The 15,459-nt window shown below is 42.8% G+C and overlaps 1 pseudogene; it reads right to left on the bottom strand.

Annotated features, from left to right (window-relative positions):
* Window positions 1-7,941: 7,941 nt before the first annotated feature.
* On the bottom strand, window positions 7,942-9,990 carry LOC113879585 (annotated as a pseudogene).
* Between the last annotated feature and the right edge of the window lie 5,469 nt (window positions 9,991-15,459).

Raw genomic sequence — 15,459 nt, forward strand, 5'->3', positions numbered from 1 at the left:
ATAGCAAAAGAGTCTGAAATGCAGTATTTGGGTGTAGTCTCAAAAAGACAGAATAATCTGTTTGTTTCTGAGGCAAACCATTCAATATCACAGTAATCCAAGTCTATGCCCCAAGCACTAATGCCAAAGAAGTTGACATTGAACAGTTCTATGAGGCCTATAAGATCTGGAACTAACACCAAAGAAAGATGTCCTTTTCATCATAGGGGACTAGAATGCAAAATAGGAAGTCAAGAGATACCCAAAGTAACAGGCTAGTTTGGCCTTGGAATACAAAGTGAAGCAGGGCAAAGGCTAACAGAGTTTGCCAAGAGAATGTACTGGTCATAGCAAACACCCTCTTCCAACAGCACAAGAGACGATTCTATACATGGACATCACCAGATGGTCAATACTGAAATCAGATTGATTATATTCTTTGTACCCGAAGATGGAGAAGCTCTATACAGTCAGCAAAAACAAGACCAGGAGCTGACTGTAGCTCAGATCGTGAACTCCTTATTGCAGAATTTAGATTTAAATTGAAGAAAGTAGGGAAGATCACTAGGCCATTCAGGTGTGACCTAAATCAAATCCCTTATGATTATATGTAGAAGTGACAAATAGATTCAAGGGATTAGATCTGATAGACAGAAGGCCTGAAGAACTGTGGAGGGAGGTTCATAACTGTATAGGAGGCAGTGATCAAAATCATCCCCAAGAAAAAGAAATGTAAAAAGGCAAATGACTGTCTGAGGAGGCCTTAAAAATAGCTGAGAAAAGAAGAGAAGTGAAAGGCAAAGGAGAAAAGTAAAAATATACCCATCTGAATGCAGAGTTTCAAAGAGTAGCAAGAAGAGATGAGAAAGCCTTCCGAAGCGAACAATGAAAAAAATAAAGGAAAACAATAGAATGGGAAGGACTAGAGACATCTTCAAGAAAATTAGTGATACCAAGGGAACATTTCATGCAAAGATGGGCACAATAAAGGACACAACTGGTATGGACCTAACAGAAGCAGAAGATATTAAGAAGAGATGGTAAGAATATACAGAAGAACTATACAAAAAAGACCTTAATGACCTGGATAATCATGATGGTATGATCACTCACCTAGAGCCACACATTGGAGTATGAACTCAAGTGGGCCTTAGGAAGCGTCACTGTAAACAAAGTTAGTGGAGGTGATGGAATTCTAGCTAAACTATTTAAAATCCTAAAAGATGATGCTGTTAAAGTGTTGCACTCAATATGCCAGCAATTTTGGAAAACTCAGCAGTGGCCACAGGACTAGAAAAGGTCACTTTTCATTCCAATCCCAAGGAAGGGAAATTCCAATGAATGCTCATACTATAGCACAATTGCTCTAATTTGATTTGCCTGGAGAATCCCAGGGATGGAGGAGCCTGGTGGGCTGCCATCTGTGGGGTTGCACAGAGACAGACACGACTGAAGTGACTTAGCAGCAGGAGCATATGCTAGCAAGTTAACGCTCAAAATCCTTCAAGTTAAGCTTCAACTGTATGTGAACCAAGAACTTCCAGATGTTCAAGCTGGATTTAGAAAAGGCAGAGGAACCAGAGAACAAATTGCTGACATCCAATGGACCATACAAAAAGCAAGAGAATTTCAGAAAAACATCTACTTCCGCTTCATTGACTATGCTAAAGCCTTTGACTGTGTGGATCACAACAAACTGTGGAAAATTCTTCAAGAGATGGGAATACCAGACCATTTTAGCTGCCTCCTGAGAAACCTGTATGCAGGTCAAGAAGTAACAGTTAGAATCGTACATGGAACAACAGACTGGCTCCAAATTGGGAAAGGAGTACATCAAGGCTGTATATTGTCACCCTACTTATTTAACTGATATGCAGAGTATATCATATGAGATGGCAGGCTGGATGAAGCACAAGCTGGAATCAAGATGGCCAGGAGAAATATCAATAACCTCAGATATGCAGATGATATCACCCTATGGCAGAAAGCAAAAAGGAACTAGAACCTCTTGATGAAAATGAAAGAGGAGAGTAAAAATGCCAACTTGAAACTCAACATTCAAAAAACGAAGATCATGGCATCCAGTCCCATGAATTCATGGCAAATAGACTTTATTTTCTTGGGCTCCAAAATCACTGCAGATGGTGACTGCAGCCATGAAATCAAAAGATGCTTGCTCCTTGGAAGAAAAGCTGTGAAAACCTAGACAGCACATTAAAAAGCAGAGACATTACTTGCTGACAAAGGTCTGTATAGCCAAAGCTATGAATTTTCCAGTAGTCAAGTATAGATGTGAGAGTTGGACCATAAAGAAGGCTTGATTGCTGGAGAATTGATGCTTTTGAACTGTGGTGTTGGAGAAGACTCTTGAAAGTCCCTCGGACAGCAAGGAGATCAAACCAGTCAATCCTAAAGGAAATCAACCCTGAATATCCATTGGAACGACTGATGCTGAAGTTGAAGTTTCAGTCCTTTGGCCACCTGATGTGAAGAACTGACTCATTGGAAAAGACCCTGATACTGGGAAAGACTGAAGGCAAGAGGAGAAAGGGGCGACAGAGGAAGAGATGGTTGGATGGCATCACCGACTCAATGAACGTGAATTTGAGCAAACTCTGGGAGATAGTGAAGGACAGGGAATGCTGGCATGCTGTAGTCCATGGGGTTGCAGAGAATCAGACATGACTGAGTGACTGAACAACAGTTCAAACTCATGTCCATTGAGTTAATGATGCCATCCAACCATCTAATCCTGCCTACAATCTTTACCAGCATCCGGGTCTTTTCCAATGAGTTGGCTCTTCTCATCAGGTGGCCAAGGCTCTTCTCATCAGGTGGCCAAGGCTCTTCTCATCAGGTGGCCAAAGTATTGGGAGTTTCAGCTTCAGCATCAGTCCTTCCAATGAATATTCAGGACTGATTTCCTTTAGGATTGACTGACTTGATCTCCTTGCAGACCAATGGACTCTCAAGAGTCATCTCCTGCACCACAATTTGAAAGCATCAATTCTTTGGTGCTCAGCCTTCTTTATGGTCCAACTCCAACTCACATTTGTATATGAACTATGGGAAAAACCATAGCTTTGAGAGAGAGAGAGACAAACATTTGAAGAATCCAAATTTGATGAAAAGTACCAATAGCTACAAAAACACTCAATGAACTCCAAATAGAAGAAATATGAAGGAAACCACACTGAGGTACATCAATAATTGCTTAAAATCAGTGATCTTCAAAACGCACTATTTACAAAATGAAAAGTCAATTGACAGCCTGGGAAATATATCAACTCGGTTTCCAATAAATATGTCTAATGAATTTATAAACATCAGCAATAAAGTCAGAAAATACAATTAAAGATTTACAATAGCAATGAAAAATATAGTGAAAGTGAAAGTCGCTCAGTTGTGTCCGACTCTTTGCAACCCCATAGACTATACAGTCCATGGAGTTCTCCAGGCCAGAATACTGGAGTGGGTAGCCTTTCCCTTCTCCAGGGGATCTTCCCAACCCAGGGTTCAAACCCAGGTCTCCTGCATTGCAGGCAGATTCTTTACCAGCTGAGCCACAAGGGTTGAAAATAAATCTAACAAAAGATGTGCAAAATATTTATGTAGAAAACTAAAGGACCTTATTGAAAGGCAATAAGAAAACCAAACGGAGCAACACCATGTTCATGGATAGAAAGTTTCAATACTGTAAAGTTGTACAGTATTGTACAAATGGATGTACAGCTTTATTACTTTTCCAATCAAGTCCTAATGGAATTTTTTACATAAAGCCAAAAAAGATTAGTAGCCAGATCCTATAAATCAATTAGAAAGACAAACAACTCAATAGAAAAAGTTTCAAAAACACAAACAAGCATTTCACAGAAAACACAAATGGCCTGTTAAGTTTATGAAAATACACTTGGCCTTGTTAGTAGAAAAGGAAATGCAAATAAAACCACAAATTACCATTTCATGCCCACTGGTTTGGAAACATTTTTAAAGACTGACAAAACGTTGGCAAAATGTAACTAGTACACCGCTGTGGGTCTAGAAATTAGTACACTCACTTTGAAGAAGAATTTTACATTATTTGTGAAGGTGAACATTCACATACCCTTTGACCCAGCAATTCCACTCCTGGAGACATGAACAGAATATTCCCAGAAGCACTGTTTAAAATAGCAATAAAAATGGCAACAACCCAAATGTCCTTTACAGTAGAATGAATAAAAGCTTATGGTTCAGTCACACAATAGAACATTAAAATGGAACAGAAGACTACAGCGACTATAGCTCTGTGCAGCGTGGATTGCATTTTCTAAGGACGACCGTCACAATACATCCTGTTTTACATGTTCTCTCCTTCTTAAATGCCAATGACATGAATACTAGATCTTTTTTTATAGTCCCCTGGGTCTCTGGGGTCCTTTTCACTCTTTTTTTTTCCAGTTTATTTTCTCTCTGTTGTCCAGATTGGGTAGCTTCGTGGATTCTTTCTTCTATCCCCTTCCATTTTGCTACTGAACACATCTACCAAGCTTTTTATTTTGGTTATTGAATTTTTCAGTTCTAAAATATCCATTTGGTTCTTCTTTGTATATTTCTTTGCTGAGATTTTCTCTTTTTTCCATTTGTTTCGGATGTGCTCACAGTCTCTTACTAAAGCATTGTATAATGCCTGGTTTTAAATCTTAATCAGATAACATCACTGGAATCTTGAGTGTGGTATCTATTAATATTTTTTTTTCCTTCAGTGTGAGATCTTCTTGGCTATTGGTGTCACAAGTAATTTTCTACTAAAACCTGGGTGTTTTGGCTATTATATTATGAGACTCTGGATCTTCTTTAAACTTTTGGTTTCAGCTGGTTTCCTCTAACACTGGTCCAGCAGAGGAGGGGAGGTGCTACCTCATTAAGGCAAGGCAGGGTTAGACATCCAGGTTCCCCACTCTGCCTCCATATTAATCAGCTCAGGCTTCCATAGCAAAACACCAGAGACTGCGTGTCTTAAACAACAGAAATTTATTGTCTCACATTCTGGAGATTGGAAAGTCCAAGATCAAGGTGTTGGAGTTTGATTTCTGGTGAGAACTCTCTCCTTGGCTTGCAGTTGACCACCTACTCACTCTGTCCTCCCATGGCCTTTTCTCTGTGCGTTTACATCCGAGGTGTCTCTTCCTCTTCTTATAAGAACATCTATTGGACTAGGACCTCACCTTTATGACCTTGTTTAACCTTAATTACCCCCTTAACAGCCCCATCTCCAAATATTGTCTTATCAAGGGTTACAGCTTCAGCTTATGAATGGGGGTGGCACAATTCAGTTCATAACAGCCTCCACTGACTCTGGAGTGGGGGTATTATCTGTTATTGCTGGGAGGGCATGAGAGTATCTGGCTTCCACTAGACCTCCCTGGCTCTGAGGAGTGGGTGTGCTGCCCCTGACAAGACCACAGGATAGTGGCAACCTCTGGAGTGGTGAGAGGAGATATGATTTGGGAAAAGACACAAAAGGCTCCAAGGAATTGGATGTGTTTTATTTTCTAGTTGTGAAATAAGTATCTTGGTATTAATTATATTATTATTATTTAAACTGTAAATACGTTATCTATGGTATAGTCTCTTTTTTCTTTTTAAAATTTATTTTTTAATTGAAGGATAATTGCTTTACAGAATTTTGTTGTTTTTTGTCAAACCTCAACATGAATCAGCCGTATGGCTGATTATGTTACAGAACAACAAAATTCTGTAAAGCAATTATCCTTCAATTAAAATATTCCAGAATTCAAAAAAGAAAAAAAAAAAGAAAAACCCAACCACAACAAAATAGAAATATGGTCTCTCTACTTAGAATATTTATAACATAGCTGAGATGCTCAGAAATAACGATCTACCATCTGTGGTATTAAGCATTATCTATGTGCCAGGCAGGGCTTCCCAGGTGGTGCTAGTGGGAAAGAACCTGCCTGCTAACACAGGAGATGTGAGAAACTCAGGTTAGACCCCTGGGTTGGGAAGATCCCCTGGAGGAGGGCATGACAACCCACTCCAGTATTCTTGCCTGGAGAATCCCCATGGACAGAGGAGGCTGGCAGGCTATAGACCATGGGGTCATAAAGAGTCAGACATGACTGAAGCAACTTAGCATGCACGCATACATGGGCCAGGCATTGTGGCCCTATACATCACCTATATCGTTTTACTTATTCTACACAATCCATTTTACGGATGAGGATGCTCAGGCTCCAAAGAAGTCAGAATCACAGAGATGAAATTCAAGCCCAGGCCTGTCTGCAGAGCCCATACTCTTCAAGCCCATAGCACCTTGAATGAAGTTAAAACTAATTAATATCATTTATCACAATTGTCATGTGCCACTCACCTGCCACCACTAATAAAATCTGACAGAGAACATTAGACTTTACCATTTCAGCCACAAGGGAAGCCTCCAAGTTTAGGCTGTGTTGTGAAAGTCGCTCAGTCATGTCTAACTCTTTGAGATCCCATGGATCTCTAGCCTGCCAGGCTCGTCTGTCCATGGAATTCTCCAGGCCAGAATACTGGGGTAGATAACCATTCCCTGCTGTAGGGGATCTTCTCAACCCGGGGATTGAACCCAGGTCTCCTGCATTGCAGGCAGATTCTTTCCCATCTGAACCACCAGGGAAGCCTGTGTGTGTGTATAATTTTATTTATATATTTAAATATATATTTGTATTTTTATATACTGACGTGGATTTACTTTTATGTTAAAAATCTTATGATTTTTATGTATGCACTACTGTATGTAAAACAGGTAGCTGGTGGAAAGCTGCTGTACAGCACAGGGAGCTTGGCTTGGTGCTCCATGATGACCTAGAGCAGTAAAGGAGGGGGTAGAGATTAATGGCCTTACAGAGTTGTGTTCATTTCTGCTGCACAACAAAGTAAATCAGCTCCAATAAAAACTTAAAATTAAAAAAAAATTTATATTATTGTTAGCTTTAAGTTGGTTTTTTTAAATTAATTGGTTAATTTATTAACCTTGTGACTGTGGAATCTTAGTTCTCTGACCAGGGATTGAATCTTGGCCCTTGGCAAGTGAAAATGTGGAGTCCTAACTATGGGACTGCCAGGGAATTCCCTATTGTTATTTTAGTAAATATTCATTTATAAGTATATACATTTTAATCTTTTGCTATGCCTTTATTCCTTCCTGAAGTTCACTCAAGGATCATTTTCCTTCATCCTGAAGAATTCCCATAAAAACTTCCTGTATTGCCAATGTGTGCTAGTGACAAACCAATTTCTTTGAATTTTTGTCCACTTGACAAAATTTTGAACACATTTATTTTCCCTTCATTTCTGAAGGATATTTTTCTGGGCATAGAATTCTAGATTGGTAGGGTTTTTTTTCTTTAGCACTTTAAAGATGTCATTTCATTGTCTTCTGGCTTCCACAGTTAGCCATCAATTGTACTGTTAACTGGTTACTAACTCTCTCTCTCTAAAAATATGATCACTTTAACAAAGAGCTAATGTGCCTCAGTGAGGACCCAGTGTAGCCAAAAACAAATTAATTTTTTAAAATTTGGCTGCTTTTGAGATTTTTGATGGGCCTAGGTATAGTTTTCTTTATACTTCTAATATTTGGAGTTTGTTTTATTCAAGTTTAGCTTTGTTTTATTTAAATTTAGGTTTGTTTTATTTAGGTTTCTTTTATTTCAGTTTAATGTTAATCCATGCTGTGTTTCAGTAAGAACAATACAGATTCTGTATCTATGGCTCAAGTCATATATCCACTAATACAAATTAGTTTCAAGTTACACATACTGAATAAAGAGGCTGAGGGAGCAAAGGAGGGAAGGGCTGGGGCCCAGTGGGAGAAGAAACAAAGAATTGAACATGCAAGCTGGCTTTTCCATAACACCTTCAATGCTAACCTGCTTCAGAAGAAGAATAAAAGGAGGCAAGAATGAGCAGCCACAATTGTTAAACTGTTACCAGCATCATACTTTTCAACATTTCAACAGTTTGAAACACTTTTTAATAGCAAAACCATTACAAAAAACTTCCCAGACAAACTTTAACCACCTCAAGCTAAGATCCAATTAAACATTGGCTTAAAATTCAAAGAATTAGAAAAAGGGAAAATGATACCACATACACCTCAGTAGTGTGATTAACCTTTCTCTTAGATGCTTGCAGCACACAAAATTCTAATAGCTTTTGAATGTAACTTCCATTGCTAATGGTGATCCTGCCACGTCTTCAGGAAACAATACAGTAATCCTGAAAAAGCCTCTATGCAGTCCTGTTAGTGTTCTTAAAGATTCTAAAAGCTGGGACCAGTAAAATCCACAGAAATTCACTCTTGCCTTTACAAACTTTAGAAAACCATGGGGAAAAAAAAAACCAACAGGGCAGGAACATATGTAAAAGTCAGATTTGGTGGTTCTTAGTAACAATGGGGGAATTTCCAAGATGGGTAGGATGGGAATGTCTGGGGTAGTCAGAGATGGTTTCTCATGTTGGCTTTTATGTGTCATTGATTATCATCTTCCACATCCTGCAGTGCTTCTTTATTCCGCTCTTCACCATCACCCTGCATGTCTGAAGTCCATAGTGTCAGATTATCGCTAACAACTGTGTGATAAGTGTTGAGTCCTTATAGCTTTCCTCACTCAGTGTGTCCAGTTCTGCAACTGCATCATTAAAAGCTGCTTTGTCAACCTGCAGGTATGCTCAGGGGAATTAAATATGGAAAAATTGAGAGCAAGACCTAAGTGAATGGGATGTGAAGATGAAAGTTCTGTCATTGCAACAACAGTAGCAGCTTTATAAGCCATCAAGCTGTTCTCCACAGCCTCCTTCCTGTCATTTCTTGTGGCAAATTCAGCCAGATACCTGTAGTAGTCCCCTTTCATTTTATAATAGAAAAGCTTGGACTCAGCCATTGTTAGGGGCTGGAATAAGGTGTTTGCCCAGCACACCCAGAATGGCACAACGGATTAACTGCATCTCAGTCTCAACCATTTGCCGATATTCCCAAATCATTTTTAGTTTGTCTCTCCTCCCCTGTTTTCTTCTTTGTTGCTGATTATTCTCCAGGAAGCTCTTCTAGTTCTAATCACATTTTTTATATGCAGAGATAGGAGGTTTCTTCCTTCAACTGTCAACTCCACACGCATCCCTGCTACTTTCTTCATTGATTGCACCATCTCATCGCATTGCTCAGCCTGCTCGGCCAGCTTCGCCTGATGCACCAGATTGTGAAGGATGGAAGCAGGTAGTGCCTCCCACTCCCAGCCTCTCACTCCATGTCTGAGCAACAGAAATGGCAGTGTCTCAGTCCTCAGTGATACTCATGAATCTGTGGCTTGATGCCTTCCATCATATTTAGAAAATTCTCAGTCATTATTTATTCAAATATTTGAGCATGTCCTACATATCTCTTATGCTCAGCTCTGTTTATTCCTCAATTCCTTTTCACTCTGTGCTTCAATCCAGATAATATCTATTGATTGGTCACTAATCTTGTCTTCTCTGTGTACAGTGTCCTGTTAGACCCATTCAGTGAGTTCTTAATTTCAGATATTTTGCAGTCTAAAACACCAATTTTTTTCATTCTTATAGATTCAAGTTTTCTCTTTAAATACTCAAGCTTTTCACCCATTTTGTCCATCTTTTGCTCTATTCTCTTTAACATATTATCCTTACTTATTTTAAAACCTTTGTTTGAGATGTCACCTCCTGTTTGGTCTAGTTCGCTGCATCTCAGTTTGGAAAATGGCCTCAGGAAGAAAGTTGGTTAGATATGGGGTTCACTTCGTGTGCCCTCCATCTGTCAAAGATCATAGCCCTGTTTTGCCTGATGTCCAGCCCCTGCAAACTATTGTTGTTTAGACTGCTGTGAGGAAGAGAAAAGTTGAACAGATGGCATGGGGGTGGGGGTGGGGGCTGTGTGAGAGAAGTAGACAGACCTTGAAGGATCAGGAGGTGCCCTAGAATATCCGCCATGCCCTGTTGTCCTGACTCCATGGTGCCCTGAACCCAGCACCATACTCCAGCCCCAGGGCCCACACAGCAGGCAGAGTAGAGTGGCAAGAAAGTGGCTCCAATGGGCCCCAGGGGTCTCTGCAAATGACTGGAAGAGGGAACAGAGCAGCAAGAATAGTCTTTGGGCCTAAGTTTCTGAGCCAGAGGGGCCACGCGGGAGACCCTAGGAGGAGGATGGGGCAGCTTTCTTAGAACTACCATCCAACGGGAGGAAGCCAGTGTTCCATTCTACCCCTAGCACTAGGGCCCTCCCTACTGTCTTCGTTTATTTGCATCTTTTTGCATGTCATTTGTCATTTGCATAGGGTCTCATTTTATGTCAAATTCACAGTCTCTGCTTATTCCTCCCTATTTGGGTATAGGGAAAAGTGGACCTTCAGCTAAATCCCCCTTGGGGAATTTTAACTCTTAGTATACCACCAAGGTCATTTAGACTGAATTTTAATTTTTAAGCTCCTTTTCTGAGCAGCTTTAACTATTAATAAGGATTGATTATTTTATGACTTTTATCCTTTCACAGGGGTCTTCCAAAAACCAGAGAGAGATTTAAATTATTTTTTAATAGAATAAAGCTTGTTCTCTTACAATTACCACAATGATCCACTGGATTCTTTATAAGTCCAAAATACATCAATTACTGTATTGATCCATTGGATTCTTTGTAAATTCAAAACATATCCTAGATCTTAAAACCTTTTGCTATTTCATCCTCTTAGGAAATATTTTTCATCATCACTCATTAATTATTCTCAATCATGCTTTTTAAAAACAGAGACTAAAGTAATAAGAAAACGAAAGAATGGTGGAATTGCCCGGGCAATTCAGTGGAGATATGAATCATTGCTATTCTACCACCTTTCAGCTTTCTTGTTGCTCTGTCTGAAACATTAGATATCTTTCAAGAAGGTATAAACAAGTCGGTCTGCAAACATTATCTTTGTTCATTTGTTTGTTTTAGCTTTCATCACACAAGATGAGAGTCCAGAATATTTCATTTTCCTACAAAGAAGAAAGAGAAAAAACCAGACATTTCACAGTTACTGAGGTATCAGTAGATGAATGCAATGTGAAGCAGGCTGTCTAGACTACAGTCATGATGGCACATGTGTGCTCAGTCACTCAGTCGTGTCCAACTCTTTGCAACCCCATGGACTGTAGCCTGCCAGGCTCCTCTGTCCATGGGATTTTCCAGGCAAGAACACTGGAGTGGGTTGCCATTTCCTTTTCCAGGGGATCTTCCCAACCCAGGGATCGAACCCAAGTTTCCTGTGGCCCCTGAATTGACAGGCAGATTCTTAACCACTGAGCCACTTCGGAAGCCTAAAGATGATGGTAAATTTATATATAAGCAAAGTTGAAGTCTATGAATCTTCAGATATCTTAGAAGAATTTTCTCAAATTCAAGAATTGCCCCCATTTCCCCAGAGAGTGGGGAGCTGGAGACCAGAGAGGAGTGGTTCTTTTTCAGGGTCACTCTGTTCTCGGTCTGTCCAGTTTCACAGCAATGGGTGACTCAGCCTGCCTTTATCATGGCGTATGGTAGGTGCTGCCCTGCAAGCTGGAACAGGGCTGGCCCTAGGAGTAAGGAGGCTGTCCAAATCCCCACTCCTGAGACCTGGCACTCGCCCAGCTCATCTGCCACCCTTCCTCGGGCCTTGGGGCCCTTGAAGCTGTGGTTTTCCTCTGGGTGGTGACTCAGTGCCCAATGCCTGCCCTGCATATGAACCTCCCCTTCCTTGGGCCTCACTGACCGCCCTGAACCAGAGGCAGCTGTGGTTTCCCCTAAAACAGCAACCACAAACTGCCAAGCCCACCCCACCTACCCTCCACTACCCACTCCACCCCTCAGGGCCCTAGACCTAACCTTGGGGTGCCAAAGGAAAAAGAACAGAAGGGGGGCTGCAGACTCCCGTGAGACGTGGAGTTTATGATGAGCTTTGCCTTTTATAGCTTGAGTGTCAAAGATATATCCATTTCATAGATGGGGAGAATAAGGCCAAAATGTTTTAGGGGCTTCTTTCAAATCAATCTATTCATTCCTTCAACTAGCATTCCTCAAAAGCCCACAAGAACACAGGAGAGTAGACGCTGAGATGTGATGCCCACATTTCCCTTCAGGGAAGGACTTGGTGTCTGGGGGCAGGGCAGGAGGACTGTAGCTGTCAGCCCATCCAGGGATCACTTCAGCTGCAGATACTTGCTTTACCCTGGGCCATGCCCTTCTCTGGGTGATCTGTATCCAAAGACTAATCTAGCTGGGGTGCAAAGGCCCAGCTATTTCAGCTCAGTGTGGGACTGTGAGGGGCCGTTCCATGCCAAGCTCCCAGTGAGGAGCCCAGGCTGGGTGGGGCCTGCAGTACAGTTCAGCTTCTCCGTCTGCCCAGTGCTGCCTCTTCCCCCTCCCTTCTACATGCATCAATCTCCAGAGCTCTCCCTGAAGAACATCCAGCATGCTACCCTTTGAGCCACAGTCTGCTTCCTGGAGAACCCACCCTGCAATACTTAACTTTCAAAGAGCTGCCAGCCCAGGGGCAGAGAGACAAGTAAGCAACCAAAGTGCAGGAAGGATGGCCCCAGGGGGGACGCAGCCAGCAAAGGCCCCGAAACAGGCTTCGGTGCACAGGCAGAGAGGGTCTGGGAGGCCCTGGCTAACAGCACTGAGGCCAGAGCCTAAGTGCCTCTCACCACCTGAAAGCTGCAGCACAGACCCTTGGTTTGGAGGAGGGACACCTACCTACTACAATTTTCTCTGACCTAATCTGTCCCTGTAAGAAACAACCTCCAAGGTGGCCCTCTCCCAACTTTCTTCCTCAAATACATACTCTAACTGTGGGTCGAGGTGTCTCCAGGGCCCTGTGGCCAGCCAGGGGCAGCTGCAGAGCTCTGGGGCTACTCAGGGGAGCTGTTCTGGATCTTGAGGGCTCAGAAAGGAGAGCAGACCCTTAGGTCAAGCAAAGGAACCCTAGGATTGTGAGGAACACAACTTGGTTCCAATCCCACAAAGAGAAACATGGCCAAGACAGCAAGCAAGCTCCTCTCACTGTGGGCACATTCCCACAGTACGGTCCAGCCTGCATCTTGCCATGCATCTGGTGATGAGAAACTGTGACCCTGTGTCCCCTCCAACCAGAGGTCCCAGAGCTGATAATTTAGATAATCAGGAAGGTCTTCCTTCCCTGGAGTCTTTCCTCCGTCTCCCCTAGGGCCTTCCTCAAGAGTCCTATTCTGGCTTTAGGGGCTGTGGAATCTGTGCCATTCTGCCCGAGGCTGATTCTCAGCATAAATAATCCACCCCTTGGCTCCCTAATCTGATCCAAAGTCATTGTGGGATCTTGGGAACATTCCTCTGCCAGGGACCTCATTTTTCCATCTGTCTGACACAGGGGCAGGAGAGGAAGTCTTTCAGCTTCCTGACTGCCCTGACATTTGTGACCCAGTAGTAAATCAAGTTTATCAAAACCATGATCCTGTGCCTGCCCCCCACCCATCCCCTTTGTCTCCCCACCCACCCTCCAACTTTCCCAGGCCCAGCGTCTGCCACTGCCCCTTTCCTGACCTTTCACCTCTCCTGGGACTGATAAGAGATGAGAGGGTTTGAAGTCAGCCTTGCTTCCCATCTGACCATAAACGATGCTCAGAGGAGGTGCCGGTCACTACGTGCAGAGAAGCAGCTACAACAAGCCAGTGTTCTGGGAACTCCTGGAAATCATGTTGGAGAAATGCTTCCCTGGTAATGAACTGGATTGAAGAGTCCAGGGTGGGAAACAGCCAGTTCAAGGCTGTACTTGAACACGTGGATTTGGGACTTTCCCTGGTGGCTCCTACAGTAAAGCATCTGCCTGCAATGTGGGAGACCCAGGTTCAATTCCTGGGTCGGGAAGATCCCCTGGAGAAGGAAATGGCAATCCACTCCAGCACTCTTGTCTGGAAAATCCCATGGACGGAGGAGCCTGATTGGCTACAGTCCATGGGGTCGCAAAGAGTTGGACACAACTGAGCGACTTCACTTTACTTCACTTCCCTTGCAGCAGAGAAGTCAGAAAAAGTGCTGTTCATGCCAGACTCCTTTGTTATGAACAAGGATGACTCATCACAGACAATCTCTGCTCAGAGTGTACCATGGGCCCCACCATCCCCCACAAGGAGGACCAGTGGGAGGGGACAGAAATGGACTGGGCACAGGCGGTGGCTTTGAATCTAGTCCAGGATGAAGGGAAACCACGCCAGAGAGTTTAGCCAGGCCGCAGCTGCACCAACCCTGCCCCTGAGACAGCACTGGAGAGGAATGGAACCCAGCCATACATTCTTCTCGGCCAAGCCCAACTTAGGTTTGGTTGTGAACGTTTCTAAGGGAGTTAGTGGCAAGCTATGGGGGCTCAGTCTGCAACCAGGACCAGGGATCAGTCTATGACCAGGGTCAGTGCTCAGAGTACCGCCAGAATGAGAACTGAGCCTTGATGACATGAAGGGCCCTCACATTAATCTCCCTCCAGGTGGGGCTCGGAGCCAGGTAAGTTGTGGGAAGTCTGGGGTGGAAGGGAGGGTCTCTGTTTTCCTGTGTACGACATGGGGGTTTTTATTTCTGCCCTGCCTGATAACCAGAATCTAAACTATATGACAGCTTCATGCTTTACGAAACACCATCCCTTTTGACCCTCACAAGAACCCTTATCCATACCTGCCTCGCAGGGTGAGAATGCACTTTAGGAGATGGCTGAAAAGATGGGTGGGGTTGTTTGCTCAGTTTTTTTTCTTTGCATAGATTATGAATCTTTTTTTTTTTTGTAATTTGGCTGTATTGGTTCTTAGTTGCAGCTGCGGCATGTGGGATCTTTCCTTGCAGCATGCAGGCTCTCCAGTACGAGGGCTCAGTAGTTGTGATGCGTGAGCTTACTTCCCCAACTGGGGATTGAACCAAGTTCCCTGCATTGGAAGGCAGATTCTTAACCACTGGACCACCAGGGAAGTTCCCCGATTGCTGTTTTAAAAGAATTCAGAGGATGGGAGCATCTCAAAAGGGAAGGCCCTTACTGTTATCATGGTTTCTCTTCATCTGTCTTTCAGTTAATTTTTATCTTCCCAAACTCATGTGCAAAAAATGTTTGCAGAGTCAAACTGTGCTAAAGTGTTAGAACAAAGACAGCACTCTCCTATGTCACTGCTCTTTTGAAGTGACCACTTCAACTCATTCAGTTATTTAGGAGACAAAAATCAGAAGACAAAAATCTCTGCAAGGAGATGAAACCAGTCAATCCTAAAGGAAATCAATCCTGAATATCCATTGGAGGGACTGATGCTGAGGCTGAAGCTACAATACTTTGGCTGCCTGATGCAAAGAACTGACTCATTGGAAAGGACCCTGATGCTGGGAAAGACTGAAGGCAGGAGGAGAAGGGGATGACAGAGGATGAGATGGTTGGATGGCATCATCAGCTCGATGGACATGAGTTT

The sequence above is a fragment of the Bos indicus x Bos taurus genome, chromosome 21 (assembly GCF_003369695.1).
Source record: "Bos indicus x Bos taurus breed Angus x Brahman F1 hybrid chromosome 21, Bos_hybrid_MaternalHap_v2.0, whole genome shotgun sequence".
Taxonomy (NCBI): Eukaryota; Metazoa; Chordata; class Mammalia; order Artiodactyla; family Bovidae; genus Bos; species Bos indicus x Bos taurus.